Source organism: Monodelphis domestica, chromosome 1 (assembly GCF_027887165.1).
Source record: "Monodelphis domestica isolate mMonDom1 chromosome 1, mMonDom1.pri, whole genome shotgun sequence".
Taxonomy (NCBI): domain Eukaryota; kingdom Metazoa; phylum Chordata; class Mammalia; order Didelphimorphia; family Didelphidae; genus Monodelphis; species Monodelphis domestica.
Genome location: NC_077227.1, coordinates 307,424,837 through 307,441,636, shown reverse-complemented (window position 1 = coordinate 307,441,636; position 16,800 = coordinate 307,424,837). Strand labels below are relative to the sequence as shown.

The window sequence follows — 16,800 nt, the reverse complement described above, 5'->3', positions numbered from 1 at the left end:
TCTTTCTTTCCTTCTTTCCTTCTTTCTGTCTTCCTTTCTTTCTTTCTTTCTTTCTTTCTTTCTTTCTTTCTTTCTTTCTTTCTTTCTTTCTTTCTTTCTTTCTTTCTTTCTTTCTTTCTTTCTTTCTTTCTTTCTTTCTTTCTTTCTTTCTTTCTTTCTTTCTTTCTTTCTTTCTTTCTTTCTTTCTTTCTTTCTTTCTTTCTTTCTTTCTTTCTTTCTTTCTTTCTTTCTTTCTTTCTTTCTTTCTTTCTTTCTTTCTTTCTTTCTTCCTTTCTTTCTTCCTTTCTTTCTTCCTTTCTGTCGTCCTTTCTGTCGTCCTTTCTGTCGTCCTTTCTGTCTTCCTTTCTTCCTTCCTTCCTTTCTTTCTTTCTTTCTTTCTTTCTTTCTTTCTTTCTTTCTTTCTTTCTTTCTTTCTTTCTTTCTTTCTTTCTTTCTTTCTTTCTTTCTTTCTTTCTTTCTTTCTTTCTTTCTTTCTTTCTTTCTTTCTTTCTTTCTTTCTTTCTTTCTTCCTTCCTTCCTTCCTTCCTTCCTTCCTTCCTTCCTTCCTTCCTTCCTTCCTTCTCTCTCTCTCTCTCTCTCTCTCTCTCTCTCTCTCTCTCTCTCTCTCTCTCTCTCTCTCTCTCTCTCTCTCTCTCTCTCTCTCTCTCTCTCTCTCTCTCTCTCTCTCTCTCTCTCCCTTACAATTAATACCAAGAATTGCTTTCAAGGCAGAAAAGTGCTAAAGGCGAGGCAATTGTGACTTGCCAAAGGAAGTATCTGAGGTCAGATTTTAACCCAGGACCTCCCAGCCTGGCTTTCAATCCAGTGAGCCACTTAGCTGCCTCACCTTTTCTAAGTAATTGTAACCCCCTTCCCAAATGAGGACAGGAAATATAACCCAAGTTTTTTGAAAAGTGAATCTCTGCTGGTTTTTCAGAGTTGATCTCTTCCAATTTGTCTGGGGAAGATAGTAGAAAATTGTCCCCTTCTTTTAGCTAGGTAGCTTTCCATTTGCATATTTTTAAACTACTTCACACATGCTAGAGCTGCTGGTCATGGTAACCATTTCTGGTAGCCTGGTTTAATTCCATACTGTTGAGGGAAAGTAGATGGCTTTTTCCTTCCTTGAATTGGTAATGCAGCTAGTAAGGGTCAATGATCATTCTGTTCATTAAAAAAATTACATAATAAAATAGATATCATGACTAAAGGGTAAGTAATAAAGATCTGGGTTCAAATCTGGACTTCAAACACATTCTGCTGAATCACCCATGACAGGTCACATAGCCTCTATGCACCTGGGTAATTCTCTAAGATTTATGCACTAAGACAAAAATGGAAGGTCTAGATTGAAGTCCTACTTGTTATCCTTTCTGTGATCCTGGGCAAGTCACTTAACCTATATGGGTTCAAATTCCTAAAGACAAGCATGATGTACAATAGAGCATTGGAACCCGGAGGAGTTCAGCTCAAATTCTACCTCAGAAATTTGCTAGTTCCACGACCGGGAATATTCCTTTAAACCTTCTGTGTGCTGGCTCAGATGCAAAATAGGTATGTTGGATCTAATGGCTTTTAAAATCCTTTCCATTTCCAAAGCAATGATGCTAAGATTCTTGTCTGGGCAAGGTACTCAACTGCTATGAGATTAACTCCTGCCTCTAACATTGTCAGGGGGCCATTGGGCAAATCACTTAACCTCTATGTGGCTCAGAGAGATTCCCTAAGACATAGTTTTTGAGATTTGAGTCTGTGAAGGAAAAGATGGAAAGCAGGAAATTTAAGTTAAATGCCTACTGTGTGCTGGGCACTATGATAAGTACTTTATAAATATCTCATTTGAGGTTTAAAATAACCCTGAGAGGTAGATGCTATATAATCACCCCCATTTTACAATTGAGGAATCTGAGGCAGACAGAAGTTGTTACATGCCCAGAGTACTACAGCTAGTAAGTGTCTGAGCTTGGATTTGAATTCAGGGCTCCCTGATTCCAATTCTCTATCCACCTAGCCACCTCGAGTGGAAGGAGACTCTATCCCAGGAGGGAGTGAACTACCAAAATTACCTTACTATATTGTACATTTGGACACAACTAAATTTTCCTTTTTAAATTAAATCCTGTTACAGGGGGAAATGGAATGCCTGGGGATGAGGAAGAACAGCTACTGCATCATGCACTGGTGGATGAGATAGATACTCTTATATTCTCTTTGTGATGGCGTTCTTCTCCAGTGATCTCAGGCTTGATATTTATACAGACTAGAAACTAAGTGCATTAAAGATTGTACTTATTTGTAAACAAAAAAAAATTTAAGTAAGCATTAGGCCCCTTAAAGTTTATTTCCTGATATTAGTTCTTGCCATGTATTTGTTTAGTTGTTTCCAGCACTGCCCAGCTACACTATCCCTAAACTGCTACAGATGCAGCATCTCACTTTGGGGTCCAGTTTCCAGCAGACAATGTAGCTGCCAACTCTGAGGCTGTTTAAACTTAAAAATCCAGAGTTCCAAAGTCCACAGCCTTTTCAAAGCCATTCAGGCTCCAGGAATTGTTTTACAAGGGAACTGAGGGAGGCATCAAGAGAAAGGTTGGTCAAATGTAGAGTTGTTATGAATGAACTGAGACTTAAAAAAAAGGGAAAAGAAAAAATAAAAAGGCAAAAGAAAAGTCCTCATGGAACTAACGGGTGTTAAAATAGGGCGCTCTCCTTTGGCTCCTTATACTTGGCTGTGTTTGTACTGAGCCGTCTGGGGAATGAAGCATAATTCATGTTGCTGCTAGCCCTTAAAACAGGAAATAATATACCCATTTAATTTAATCACAATTTATATTACATGTGCATATTTCTAAACAAATGTTGTAGATGGAGAGTTTGGTAGCAATAATATTTATGAATTACACTTTTAGTTAGCAAAGGGAATGTATGACCTTGTACATTTGGGTTGACATCTGAATTTGGTATTCTGCACGTTTGACATGGCTGATGGATTCTTATTAACTTTATGTATAAACAGGAAATGCTTCTATGCTGAACAGTTATTAATGTGGGATGTCTCTGAATTTGAATTTCTAGGTATTAACTCTGGCCAGGTCCAGGAAACTAGACTGATTTCTCCTTTTCAGAAAAAGAAAAACAACCCAAATCTGTAAAATAAAGTCCTATGATTAATGTATTGGCAAATCTGAAAATACTTTATCAGATGGGAAAAATGGGAATGGAGATGGAGGAAATGAGTTATGACAAGGAAAGTATGCAAAACCTGTTCAAGAGGTAACAGAACTAGACCTGAGTCTGCAGGTGCCTGTCAGGGTTTCTTGGAAGATTCTCAGCAGAAATCTGAGCATGAAATGGAGTAACTTTGTGTAAGTCCCCACTTAGCTTTCACCAGCCCACAGATTAGCCAGTCTCAAACCCAATTTCCAAAGTATTTTAAGAGAGGGGGGTTTAATTTTTATTTTTCATAAGTAAGTGGGTCCCCTATGACAGGTTCCTAGGTTCCAGACTAAGGCAATGGAGCCTCTGGAAGAGATTCTATATTTGTAATTAGGGAATCTGGGTTTAAATCTCTGCTCTGTGACGACTTAGTTGTATGACCTTGGACAAGTTACTTAGCCTCCTTGGGCCTCAGTTTTCCTCATCTGAGAAATGAAGCAGTTGAGCTAGATGGCCTTGAAGTTCCCTCCCATCTTTAAATCTGTATGTTTTGGATAGGGGGAGTCCAGCTAGAGGACACTCCTCCTAAAAGAAGGAGGGAGTCAGGCCAGGTGGATTCAACCCAGAGAGATCTATGCCTGTTATCAGTACACACCTAACATTCAAAATGCAATTAACAGCTGGGACTACAACACTGAAAACCAAAGCTGGCAGCTCTTTTCATCCGACTTTCAGTTTTCAGAGGAGAAAAGTAACATTTTTATAGTTAAGGGTCAAAGTTCAAATTTAGTTTATATCAAATTACCAAAATATGCTTTTGTTAAGGTTAGATTCTCATGCTCAGAGCTATTCAAACTATAAGGAAAGCAAACACAGTGAGAGATAATCCCATTAAAGATGAACTATTCACTTGAACCTCAAATATTTGGTAACCATAATAAAGTTCCATCTATTAGGGAGATAAAGGCTGGGGAGGGGGAGCTAAGAGGAGACCTCATTCCTCTGACAAAAGGCCTGGAGGCCCAAGCTAAAAGCAAAGTCTTTTAAAAATGGCATAACTCGTTTGTGTCATCTGGAGGAATGAGGAGACAACTGGGAAGTGTTGGGCGTATGGATCACTTTGGGAAAATATGGTGGAAGACATTACAGAAGGGGGCAAGGATGACTGTGTTGAGAGTGTAGAAATGGGAAAATGTGCTCATTATTTGAGAGCCATGCCGGCGGGGTGTGTGTGTGGGGGGAAGATGCTGAATTCCTTCCTCCCGCAATGTGGTTCTTTCCACTGTTTCTGGCTTTTGAGCAAGACTAAACTTAAAGGATAAAACTAATCCCTCTCCAACAGCTCTGGCTTCAGAGGAAGGAAAACAGAGGAAAAGTAGGAACTTTCTGGGGAATTCACTGAAGCAGTAGAGAACAGAACAAGGGCTTTCTATCCTCTGCTCAGAGAGCCAGTTAAGCAAAGACCTTGACCTGCAAGGCTGGGAATATTCATTGCCTCAATATTCATGTTCTCAAACTGGAGAGGTAGCCCATTATCTCTTCTAATAGAGTGTAAGCTTCTGGAGAGGAGGGGACTTTCATTTTTATCTTGCTTGCCTCAGCACCTAGCAAGCCTCTGGCAAATAGTAGGTATTCAACAGACACCTATTGAGTGAGGGACATGAATAAGGAGATACATGTTATTGACAATTAATCAATATTTGTTGTGGAATGAAAGTGTTCCTATTCTAGGCTTTTTATAGTAGTCACTGTAAAGAATGCTATTTATAATGACTGAAAAACAGGAGTTCTCTGACTGGAAACTTGTTGTTGTTGTCCAGTCATTTCAGTTGTGCCCAACTCTTCATGACCCCATTTGGGGTTTTCTTGGCAAAAATACTGGAGTAGTTTGCTATTTTCTTCTCCAGCTCATTTTACAGATGGGGAAACTGTGGCAAACAGGGTTCAGTTCCTTGCACCAGGTCACACAGGTAATAGGGGTTTGAGGCCAGACTTGAAGTTGGATCTTTCTGAATCTAGACCCCTTGTTCTGTTGACTGCAACACCTGGCTGCCCTGGAAGCTTTTTAAAACTACCTTTAGGTTGCAGTTGTCTCTGCCTTTCAGTCATAATTCAGGATGGTTTAAATGGTTCCATGGGCTGTTCCTCAGACAAAAACTCTCTCCAAATCCATGCCTTTGCACAGGTTGTCCTCGGTGCCTAGGAGGCAAAACTTCCTCGCCTCTTCCTTTTGTGATCCCTAGTTTGCTTCAGCTCAAACTTCACTTCCCACATGATACCTTTCTGATCCTCAAAACTTCTAGAACCTCCCTCCAATTACATGTATTCATTTTGTATATTTTAAAGACATGTTAATTGAATGTATTTTGTTTCTAATGATTGATAATCTCCTTCAAGTCAGGGCAACAAGCTTTTATTTTTTCTTTATTTAAAAAAAAACTCTTTCCTTACTATGAACTTGATAAGCATTAGCAAATGCAAATATTTTCACATTCAAAGAACAGAATTTAAAAAAATTATTATGTTTCAAATGCTGTGCTAAGTACTGGAAATAGAAATACAAAGAAAAGGAAAGAGAATCCCTGCCTTCAAGGAGTTTATTTTTCTAATTGAGGAAAATTGAGGAGAAAGGGAGAGAAAGTACCCACTTTCTAGCACATCGTGTCAAAGTCTCCAAGAGTTAAACAGAGAGAAAAATTCCTCAAATGTGGTTTCTGGGAGGAACTCCTCTGTGGGAGAAGGTGGGGCATCAGAACAGGCAAGTCCAAAGAGTCAAATGAATAACTGACAGAAGAAGGGAGAATGGCTGGTCTAAGTCTTTCCTCAAAATGTAGGTACTGGAAAGAACTTGTTAATGGGAACCAGAGTCTACCAAGGTAGAGTGGTCTTCCAGGTGAGAAAGGCCCAGGGAGTAGATGGATCTTTTAGAGAGAGAAAGCACTAAAGCATTGTGTCCAGAGAGTCCAGAGAGTCCGGACCGAATACGAAGAAGAGCTGAGGCAGGGTCTCTTATTTATTTTTTTCTCTTGGCCTAGTACATAGTTATTGTTCAGTTGTGTCTAACTCTTCATGACTCTGTGGACCACACTGTTCTGTGGGGTTTTCTTGGCAAAGAAAGAAACTGGCAAAGTGGTTTGCCAGTTCCTTCTCCAGGTTAAGTGATATGCCCAAAGTAGCGCAGTCACATTTGAACTCATGTCTTACTGACCCCATGTCTAGCACTCTATCCATTGAGTCTTCTGGCTGCCTCCTAGTACATAATACCTAGTTTTAAAATATTTGTTGATTAATTAATTTTATTGGTACTATTTGTTTTCCAAACAGACCCTGTTTTTTAAACCTAAATTTGTTAAAGCTTAATGGAATAGGAAGCATCCTAGTATAATGGTCATTTCTTCTAGGGCTTTTGATTACACTTTCCAGAATCCTGGACTATGTGATTCTTTCACCAGCAACTCATTTCTCTTTTGCCTAAAAAAAGCAAGCCATTTTTGAATTACAGATATGCCAAAAGGCCCTCTAAATCACCAGCCTGCTTGTCTCTGGTGAAAATGTAGCTGAGTGGGGAGTCTGCTGAGAGGATTTTTTTTTCCTCCATAGGGGACTGGAGGTGGAGGCTGAGATTTGGGGGGAGTGTTGAGTCCTTGCTCCTCAAAATCCAGTTGCAGGCTTTCTTATGCCAAGATTCAGCCTGGAGCACATTTTTGATGGCTCTAAACTAATCCCTCTGCAAACCCTGGTTTATTCAGAAATGCTGACACAATGATAACTCTGATGATTCAACTGGTGAGGCTTACTATTTATGGCTCCCCAATGCCAATAAAAGATCATTCTGATTAAGCAGGTTTGATTTCTACTTAGAGGGGAGTGTCTGGAAGGTTAGGGGATAGGGGAGGGGAGGAACTTGACCCCCCAGTGGCCTTCATAGAACATGTCACCCTGAGGCAGAAAAGTGAGGAGGTTTGGTGCTACTGTGGGAAGGGCAGGCTTTTCCGGTATATTATATCCAACAAGGTTTAGAAGTTCCTTAGAAACAAAGAAATATTTTCATCCTCCATTTTGTATAAAGACTAGCAAATTCTCAGAAAGAGAAGGAATCATGGAAGTCATTTAGTTTATTCCTCAATTGGAACTTACCTCTTCAAAAATGGTTTATGTTACAGTGGTGTATTTATTGGTAAATATTTAACAACTGGTTCTCTGAAGAAGAACAGACTCTTTTAAGTTTAATCTTCATTATTAACATTTTCTCCATTACTTTCTTCAATCTAGAAATCAACAGAACAATAAATGAAGCCCTGATCTGTAATATTGACTGATTTCTTAGGTGTAAATGCTCACAATAAAAATTTAACAATCAATTCTCTGGTCCCTTGGAGGTGGTGCCTGCACAAAGACTCCCAGGGAAAAGAACCTACTCCCTCTACAAGTGATCCATTCCACTTTGGGACTGATTGAATTATCATGGAGTTTACCTTTACTTGTCAAATCCCTCATGCTTAACTTTGATCCTTCTTTGGCCTTCCTGGGTCACTCTTTCCTCCTTGCTATTCCATTCAGACAGCTCTTATGTCCTGCCTATTTTTTTTTCCTCCTGGTTAAATTGGATAATAATTCAACTGATCCTCAGATGGCACAGTTAATACACTTTGTGTTCATTCAATTCTACTAGCTATGAAGCCACCTAACTGTACTATCACCTAACCCAAATTTCTCCATTTTATCCACAAAAATAGAATAATGAGTTTTGACAGAAACCTTGCTGAAATCTGGCTATGCCATGTTTACATAATTTTACTAATTCAATACTACTATTTAAAAAAAAAGAAATGAGGTTATTTTGTTAAGGTTTTTTTTAGTTCTTTTGGTGGGGAAGAGGAGCACAGGATGGAACAATGGGCTCAGAGTCAGAAAGACATGAGTTCAGACTCAGTGTCACATACTTACTAGCTGGGTGACTCTGGCAAGTCACTTACCTTCTGTCTGCCTCAGTTTCCCCTACTGTAAAATGGGGATAATAATAGTCCCTACTTCCTAAGGTGGTTGTAAGGCTCAATTGAGATAATATTTGTAAATCACTTAGCACAGGGCCTGGTACTTCATCTTCCACAAGGTAGCTAGACGGAGGTAGTAGATGAAAGGAATACAATAGGCACAGTATACTTGGATTTCGCTGAGAATTTTACTTAGTCTCTCAAGCTATTGATAAGATGTAGAGATATAAACAATTAATTAGGTGAATTTGGAACTGGTAGAATGATCAGATCTCAAAAGTATTCATTAACTGACTATTTGGAGAAAGATGTCCCAAGCTATTGCAGTCAGCCCAAAGGGAGAAACCAGCTCAGAGAAACCAAAGAGGACAGCCACATACAGGGAGAGACAGAGAAACAAAGACAGACAGTAGAGAGCACAAGAGTCCCAATGACTGATTTATATGGGCTCGAGGGGATAACCAGGCCTTCAAGCAACAGGTTTCATTTTTATCCAACATATAGGTCCAATATATATGTGATTTTACAAAAGAAGCATTACATCATTGAAAGCCAATCAGGACTCATAAACGTTACACAATGAGCCAATGGAGTGAGGAGAGGGGAACTGAACAGGTACAAATAAAGGGTTTTTGGTTTCTGCATGCGTGTGTCTATGAAGATACAGCTTCAAGGTCTCTTGTCTAAAAAAGTGCTAGACCTTGCAGACATTGCTTGTCTCAGGAGTCTGGTCAGACAGTGGACGCCCACTTGAGGAAGGACTTAACTTATTATCTTGAAGCTAACCTTGGTTCCTAACAAAGGAGTTCTCTCAAAAGCTGGCCTTGCCAAAGGATTTCAGGTCTGTGTTTTTTGGCTGCTTTTCCTCAGTTGGCCCAAAGTGTCTTTATGGCTCTGTCACCCAAGGGTCTGTCTTGGCAAAGATATTTGAGTAGTTTGTCATTTCCTTTTCCATCTTATTTTACAGATGATGAAACTGAGGCAAACAGAGAAGAAGTGATTTGCTCCAGGATCACAGAGTTAATAAATGTCTGACTTTGGATTTGAACTCAAAGAATGGGGCTCTAGCCACTGAGACACCTTGGATCCATGAGGTAATGATCAGAATGAGAAACATTCCAGTGTGTAATTTGAATCTGTGACCCTAAAAACTACAATCCCCAGCAAAAACTAGGATTCCCAGCACCCTACTCACTTCCTGTTGGTACATGCTATCCTAGACAGGATATAAATTTGGAACTTGCTCTCTTTCCTTCCTGTCTCGGTTTTGGTGGAACTGGGATTTTTGAACAGGTAGAAAACCTTAGTTACATGGTTCTATTTTGTCAGATAATAAACTTTTAAAAATTAATATTAATATTGCATAATAATTTAAATCTTACACTAGGCAGAGAGGACAATCAGGACAAAGACACAAGAGACAGTGAAGTATCCATAGTGTTTGTATTCATAACAATAAATAGGACAGGCAGTAAGACTAGAGTGTAGAGAAGCTCAAGGTAACTAGAAAGTTCAGAAAGAAATCAAATATGAAGAGCTTTAATGCCAGGCAGAGGAGTTTTATTTGTCAGAGAGGTAATAGGGAACCTCTGTGACATTGAATGGGGGGAGTGGTGAGGGGAGGTTTGACTTGCACTTCAGGAAAATCATTTTGGCAGCTACATGGAGGGGCAGTGATGGATTGGAGTAGGGTGTTAGTAGTAGCAAAGCACAAGTTCAAGCAGGTCCTATCAAACAAGAAAGACTTTACATATGAGCTGACTGATAACATCATGCAGGTTTCTTATAAATATAGCAATCAAAGAAGGCACAGGTAGTGAAAGAAATCACTTCTTTAAAAGGGGGGGGGGAAGAAAAACATCCACAAAAACAATAATGACATCATAATAGAGCAGATCAGTAGGTGATTTCTTTCTAAAACTATACAAGTAGACAAGGGTAACAGCAAAAATAAAAAAGAAGTAATGGTGGAACAACAGGCCTGAAACACTATAGACCAAATTTCACAACATTCCATCTACAAGTAAATCAATGTTTTGTTTTTCTGATGTTGTTTTGCTTTGCTTATGAGACTAAACAGCAAAATGGGGTGGGGTGCAAAATAGGGGACGAGAAGATAAAGGGGAATATATGATGTACTGAGATCAATGAAGGGAAAATAATTCCTAGAGTTTCTTGGGGTGAAGAGGAGTTATGGAAGAATGGGTGGGATGGCAAACGGAAGGATTGAAACAAAAGGAAATGTAGGGAGAAATCTGAAGTCAGTGGTTAGAGGAGCTCCCACTGAAGAATATTCCTAAACTTGGAGAAAGATATACTGTGAGAGCTGGGGACCTTACTACAGGAAAAAAATTGCAGAGATTTGGAGCTCAGAGAGACAATAGCCTCTGAGACAATACTATGTGTCCAAGGACAGTATCCTGTCTCAGGGGGAGGACATTTTAAGAATCTGGAAGCAACTGACATCTAGAAAAATGGGAGAACATGGCCCCAGAGAGGAGATTTTATGGCAAAAGATGGAAATGATCATGGAGAAGACAAGATGTAGAATAGATGGTAATGACTGAATGGTTCCTCCCAGAACCTCTATATAAGGATTAGCAGGCAAGCTTCATCTTCATTTCTCACCACACTGCATTCTGAGCTTCTCTACCATGGCCCAGAAACCTTTTCATCCCGGATGATCTTCTTCAGACTCTCCCTCTGATTAGATGATTTCTCTCAAACCTGTTGGTGAGTTGGAGGGATAACTGCCCCAATCCCATGAAGAATTTCTCTGGCAAAATGGGCAAATGAGAACAATTTGTTCCAGTAGCCATGAAGGCATTGAAGTAGGCACTGTGGAGTGCCTAGATCTTGGTCAGATATCAAAGATGCCAAGGTCATCCACTGCATCTACAGCCATTACCAGTCATCCTGACTTTTGTCTTGCCTCTGGACTTTGATATTTCTGGAGGATAGAGTGAGGCTAATGACTCTGTGCAACTCTGCCTCACTTAAATTCAATTAATGCTTACATCAAAACATTACCCTCTGATATCAGTAATCTTCAGAAATGAAATAGAAACAACATCTAGCTCCTCAAAGACAGAGACTATAATTTTTCTTGCTTATATTTATTTTCTCATTGCTTAGCACATGCCTAGTGTATTGCAAACACTTAATAAATGATTGTTGATAGACTGACTGACCCAGAGAGGAGATTTCATAGAAAAATGAAGAAAAAGTGAAGCCAGCTAGGTATCTCAATGGATAGAGAGCAAGGTCTGGAAATGGGAAGTCCTAGGTTCAAAATCTGGCCTCAGACACTTCCTAGTAGTGTGACCCTGGGCAAGTCACTTAATCCCAGTAGCCTAGCCTTACCATTTTTCTGCTTTAGAACCCAGTATCAGTTCTAAGACAGAAGATTTTTTAAAAGATAAGAAAAAGGAAAAAAGAAGGAAAGTGATTATGGAACAGCACAATCAGGGGCCAGGGCAAGTCTTGTCATGGGACAATACTTTTATTGTCTCTATTTTCCTCAAGAAAAAGGAATGAAAGGGCAAAATGTACAAGGCAATTTTAGAAATGGTTTAAAAGGGAAGAGTTACTTTAGAAGCTTTAAATTCTTGAGCAATGCAGAAAATAAAAAAATAAGAGTCATAAGTGAAAGAATAAGTACTCATAATAGAAAGGAAGAATGAGGAAAAGAAACTAGAAAAGAAAAGTTGAGGTGGAGGAGAAGAAAAGGAATTTTACTCAACTCCTTAACTAAGAGAAAAAATGGAAAAAATTAGACAACTGTAGAAAAAGAAGAAAAAATAAGAATTAATAACAAACAAAACTGAGGAAAGGTGTGACAAGTAAGTTGGGAGTGGGGTGATGGGGTAGGGGAGAAATCCAGTAAGAATAGAGTTGTGTTAACATAGATAAAGCAAAATTAATTGAAAATAAATATATAACTTAAATAAAAAATGAAATAAACATATAGCTGAAATAAAAATAAATAAATAACTGAAATAAAAGCATTCTTTTTACAGAGGAAGAAAAAAATGCTGAAAGGATCCATGCCTAATAAGCCCATATCAATATACTCTAAATGCTATAGCATATAAATTTATAAAGAAAAATAATTAAAGGAATTGTAAGAAGACAGTACACAAAAGAGTGACAGGAGACTTTACTATCCCCCTTTCCATTTTGGATCTTGAATATAAAGACAAAGAAAAGAGGAAATATAGAATTCAACAAATTCTATATCAGCACCACATAGACCTTTTACAAAATTAAGGCATGGCTATATTGCAAATAAATGTAAAAAGATGAAAGTACTAAATACATATTTCTGACCATAATACAGTAAATAAAATAGTAATTAGTTCAGGGTACAGAAACAAAAACCACAGACTCCAAATGGGAATTTAACAATGAAATCCTAAATAATAAGTGAGTCAAAGAACCATTGAAATTATTAATAATTACATCAAAAAGTTTCTGAGATGTAGCTAAAGTAGAAAAAATATATCCCAAAATATATACATTGACAAAAAGAGACAATTAATTAACTGAACATGCATTTTAACATCAGAAATGCAACAAATAAATATACTGAAGTACAAACAAGGAGATATTAAAATTTAGAAGAGAAATAGATAAACTGGAAAATAAAAAAAAATCTAGAAGTAATAAATAAAATTAAACTAGTTCTTTGAAATGACTAACAAAATTGATAAACATTTAGCCAACTTGATTATGAAACAGAGAATAGAAAATCAAATCAGTAAAAAATTCAAAAAAATGAAATCACAACAAAATCAGAATAAATACAAAAAATTATCAGAACCTATTATGCACTGTTATATGCTAACAAAACTGAAACCACAAAATGAAAAAGTATCAAAATATAAAATATACAAACTGACAGAAGACCAAAGAGAAAGCTTAAATTATTTAATCATAAAAAAAAAGAAATAGAATAACTGTAAAGGAAATACAATCAGGGGAAAAAACCCAGGTACTGATGGATTCACAAGAGAACTCTATCAAACTTTTAAAGAAGAATCAGTACTAATGCTAAAGGAATGATTCTCAAAAATTAAGAAAAAAGGCACTCTACCAGACTCCTTTTATGAGACAAAATAGCATTCTAACACCTGAACCAGGAAAAAGAAAAAACACAGAAGTATAGATTAATAACATTAACAAATATATTGATTCAAATTTTTAAAATAAACCCCTTTCAAACTGGCTACAGCAATTTATCTAAGAAATTATTTATTCTAACCAAATTGGATTTATACTAAGGATGGTTCAACACTAGGAAAACCATCAACATCATTAATCATATTAAAAACAAAAATATCCTAAATCACATGACTATCTCAAAAGACATAGAAAAAAAAAACTTTGACAAAATACAACACTCACTTATACTAAATGCCCTGTAAAATGTAGGCATACTGGGATCTTTTAAAATATTTTTAAAAGCCTATCTAAAACTAAAAACAAGCATCATATGCAATAGGAATTCATTGAAAGCTTTCCTAATACATAAAAAAATAAAGCAAAGATGCTTACTCCATCCATTATTATTTGATGTACTTCTGAAAATTCTACCAATGAGTATAAGACGAAAGGGTAAAGGCAGGAAGAGGCAAAGAAAGACAGGCAAAGAGAAGATAAAAGAAATCCCTATTTAGTGATGTCTAAATGTTTAGTTTATAAATAAAAGTTCTGGCAAATTTGCAGGCAACAAAATAAACTCTCAAACATCAACAATATTTTGATTTGTCCAGAATTAAAAGCATGAAGAGAGTTTAAAGATGACTAGACAAGATTGGAAGAGCTCTCGTCTCTCCAGCTCAAGCCACCTCCCTTTGCCTCTCCTGTAAGACAGGATATTCATCTCCACCAATAAAGGAAAGGGTCACCTACCAATAGGTTTCAGGATTGGAATTACAATAATAATAACAAAATCTCATAGATGATAACAGAAAGGGAAATCCTACTCAAAATAACTTCAAAATGCATAAAATATTAGGGTTATCAATCAATAAAATCATAGAAAATACATAGTTTCAATTGCAAAATGTTCCTTAGGGAAATAAAGAATAATTTAAACAGCTGGAGGAATATTCAGTGCTCATGACTAAGCCATGAAAAAGAGTTCACTTTTTAGTCTTGTCATAATGAGAATGATAATACTGCCAATGTTAATGCATGGTTTCAATGCTATGCCGGTCAAATAATCAAAGAGCTACTTTACAGAAATTGATAAACAATACCTATATTCATTTGGAACAATAAACGTTATAAAACATTAAGGGAAATAATAAAACTTTCAGAGCTCAAATGACATTTTAAAGCATGAGAAAGAGAGAGAGAGAGAGAGAGAGAGAGAGAGAGAGAGAGAGAGAGAGAGAGAGAGAGAGAGAGAGAGAGAGAGAGAGAGAGAGAGAGAAAGTTTTTCACCTGAAGAGACCAGATAAGGGAGAACCAGAAACATTGGAACTCAATAACGTAACCTTTGATAAACTGGAAAATAGAAATTATTTAATGTTGTAGGAATAGCTCTAAAACCAGTACTCTCAGTTCACTCATGAATCACTGAACATTAACAAAAAGAAGGTTTACTTTGCTCAGACACAGCAAGGAAACAGTGAGACTTCTCTGAATCTGGTCCCTCATTTCCAAATGAGTCTGGTCAATCATCAAGGTCTAGCACTTGTGATCTCTGGCACCCATGAAATCTGAGAGACATGGAGTTTATGTGAGAAATTAACACAAATCTGGACCCCTGTTTACTTTTTAGAAGGAAAGTTTCATTTTAAATTTGAAAATCCATTTCAGTCTCACCCCCTATCCTTTGATTGCATTAAAACAAGACCTGAGGCTTATCTGCATAAGGGGGGACATGTGTAAACTCTGAGGAGATACCAGAAGCCTCCTGACTCTCTGGCATCTGGAAAGGTACTTGCCTCTTGTCCCATGTGACTTCTGGAATCTGGAAGACTGGCCTCTGCAATTTGGAACTATGCCCAAAGGACATTAAAATGCTGCCTGCGCTTCTATCCAGCCATACCACTACTGGGTTTATACCCCAAGTATAATTTACCACCATAGTGCAAACATCAACAATATGGAAATAGGTTTTGATGAAGGACACATGTAAAACCCAGTGGAATTGCGCGTTAGTTATGGGAGGGGAATAGAAGGAGAGGGAAAGAACATGACTTGTAACTAAGGGAAAATATTCTAAATTGACTAATTAAATGACATTTTCCAAAAAGAAATGAACTGGAAGACTGACTTCTCACCCAGACTGAGGTCAAGTCTGTCCATTTAGTAAGACCCCCAAAAGTGATGTCATGAGGTTATAAGTTACAGATCAAGGAAGCTCATGGGTTAGTTCTAGCCAGGCAGAAGTGAACAGAGATGCTAGGTGAGCTCTATATATAACTATAAATTAATATACAGTCTCTGGAGAATTTTAATTGTAACACTCACGTGCTTGTACTTTTTTTTTTGTCCCTAGGTAAGGAAGCTATGTCAGGACATCTGAAGCAAATTGAGTTTCATGAAAAGAAGAGACCTCACTAGGGAAGGTGCTAAGGATACTGGGACTTAAAGAAGCTATCTGTGGAGACAGTGAATGTGGGGAGAAAGCCATATCTAGTTAAGGAATGCTGCAGAAGGAAACTGCTGTCCTGTCTCACCTAGGAAAGATTTCCCTGTTTTCTAAAGACTTCTGGAAAAATTAGAAAGGATTTTGGGAGAAATTAGGCTTAGACCAATATTGTACAACATTATTTCACAATATCTATATGAGAAGAAAGTCTGTCTAGCTATCATAGCTCTGAGAAGATATATTCTTAACCAAATAAGAAAGAGGTAATTATAAATGATAAAATATGTAATTTTGGTTCCAAGAAACTAAAAATGTATGCAAATAAAATTAATGTTATTGAGGAGAGAAATGGTCAAATTGGGGGAAGTTTTTTTTTTTTTAATCAAATTTCCCTGATAAAGGTTTGCTTTCCAGGGTATATAAACAATGATAAGATGCATGTATTTTATCATGTATGTATGTATGTATGTATATACAAATACAAATATAAAACCAAAAGTCATTCCTCATAGATAAGTGATCAAAAGATATGAATAAGAAGTTTTCTAAACAGAATTGTAATCTAATAATCATATGAAAGAAAGCTTCAATGATTAATAATAAGGAAAATACAAATAAAAATAACCCTCCAGTTTCACTTCACAATGAAAACTGCCAAAGGTGACAAAAAGAGAATAATCAAAGTTGGAGATTTAGTAAATAAACACATGAATCCATTGTTGCTGAAACTGTGAATAGATATAACCATTTTGGAAAACAAGTTCTAATTGTGAAAATAAAGTAATTAAAATGCCTATATCCTTTGACCAAAGGTTTGGATAATAGGTTTATATCCTGAATGTCAATGATATGAAGAAAGTCCCCATATACAATACAGAAAGAGAATATTTAAAGTGGATTCCTTTTTGGCACTCCAAGACAATTTTTGGATTCGAAAGGAGAAAAAGGTTTAGTTTTAAGACCAAATTATTTCTCCTCCTTTTCTGACACAGGATGGAGACAAATTATTTATTTGTAAACAAGCTTCTTGGGTGGTGAAGCATTTAAAAAAGATAGACACAGTGA

General features: G+C 37.1%; 1 long non-coding RNA gene across 2 annotated transcripts in view; it reads left to right on the top strand.

The window, feature by feature from the left end:
- The window catches only part of LOC103101212 (uncharacterized), a 175,699-nt gene extending 159,607 nt beyond the window's left edge, over window positions 1–16,092 (top strand). For both annotated transcript variants that reach the window (XR_457546.2, XR_008915045.1), the window contains exons 2-3: window positions 9,097–9,223; window positions 15,643–16,092. This is a non-coding gene — a long non-coding RNA (uncharacterized LOC103101212). The remainder of the gene's footprint in view (window positions 1–9,096; window positions 9,224–15,642) is intronic.
- The last annotated feature ends 708 nt before the right edge of the window (window positions 16,093–16,800 follow it).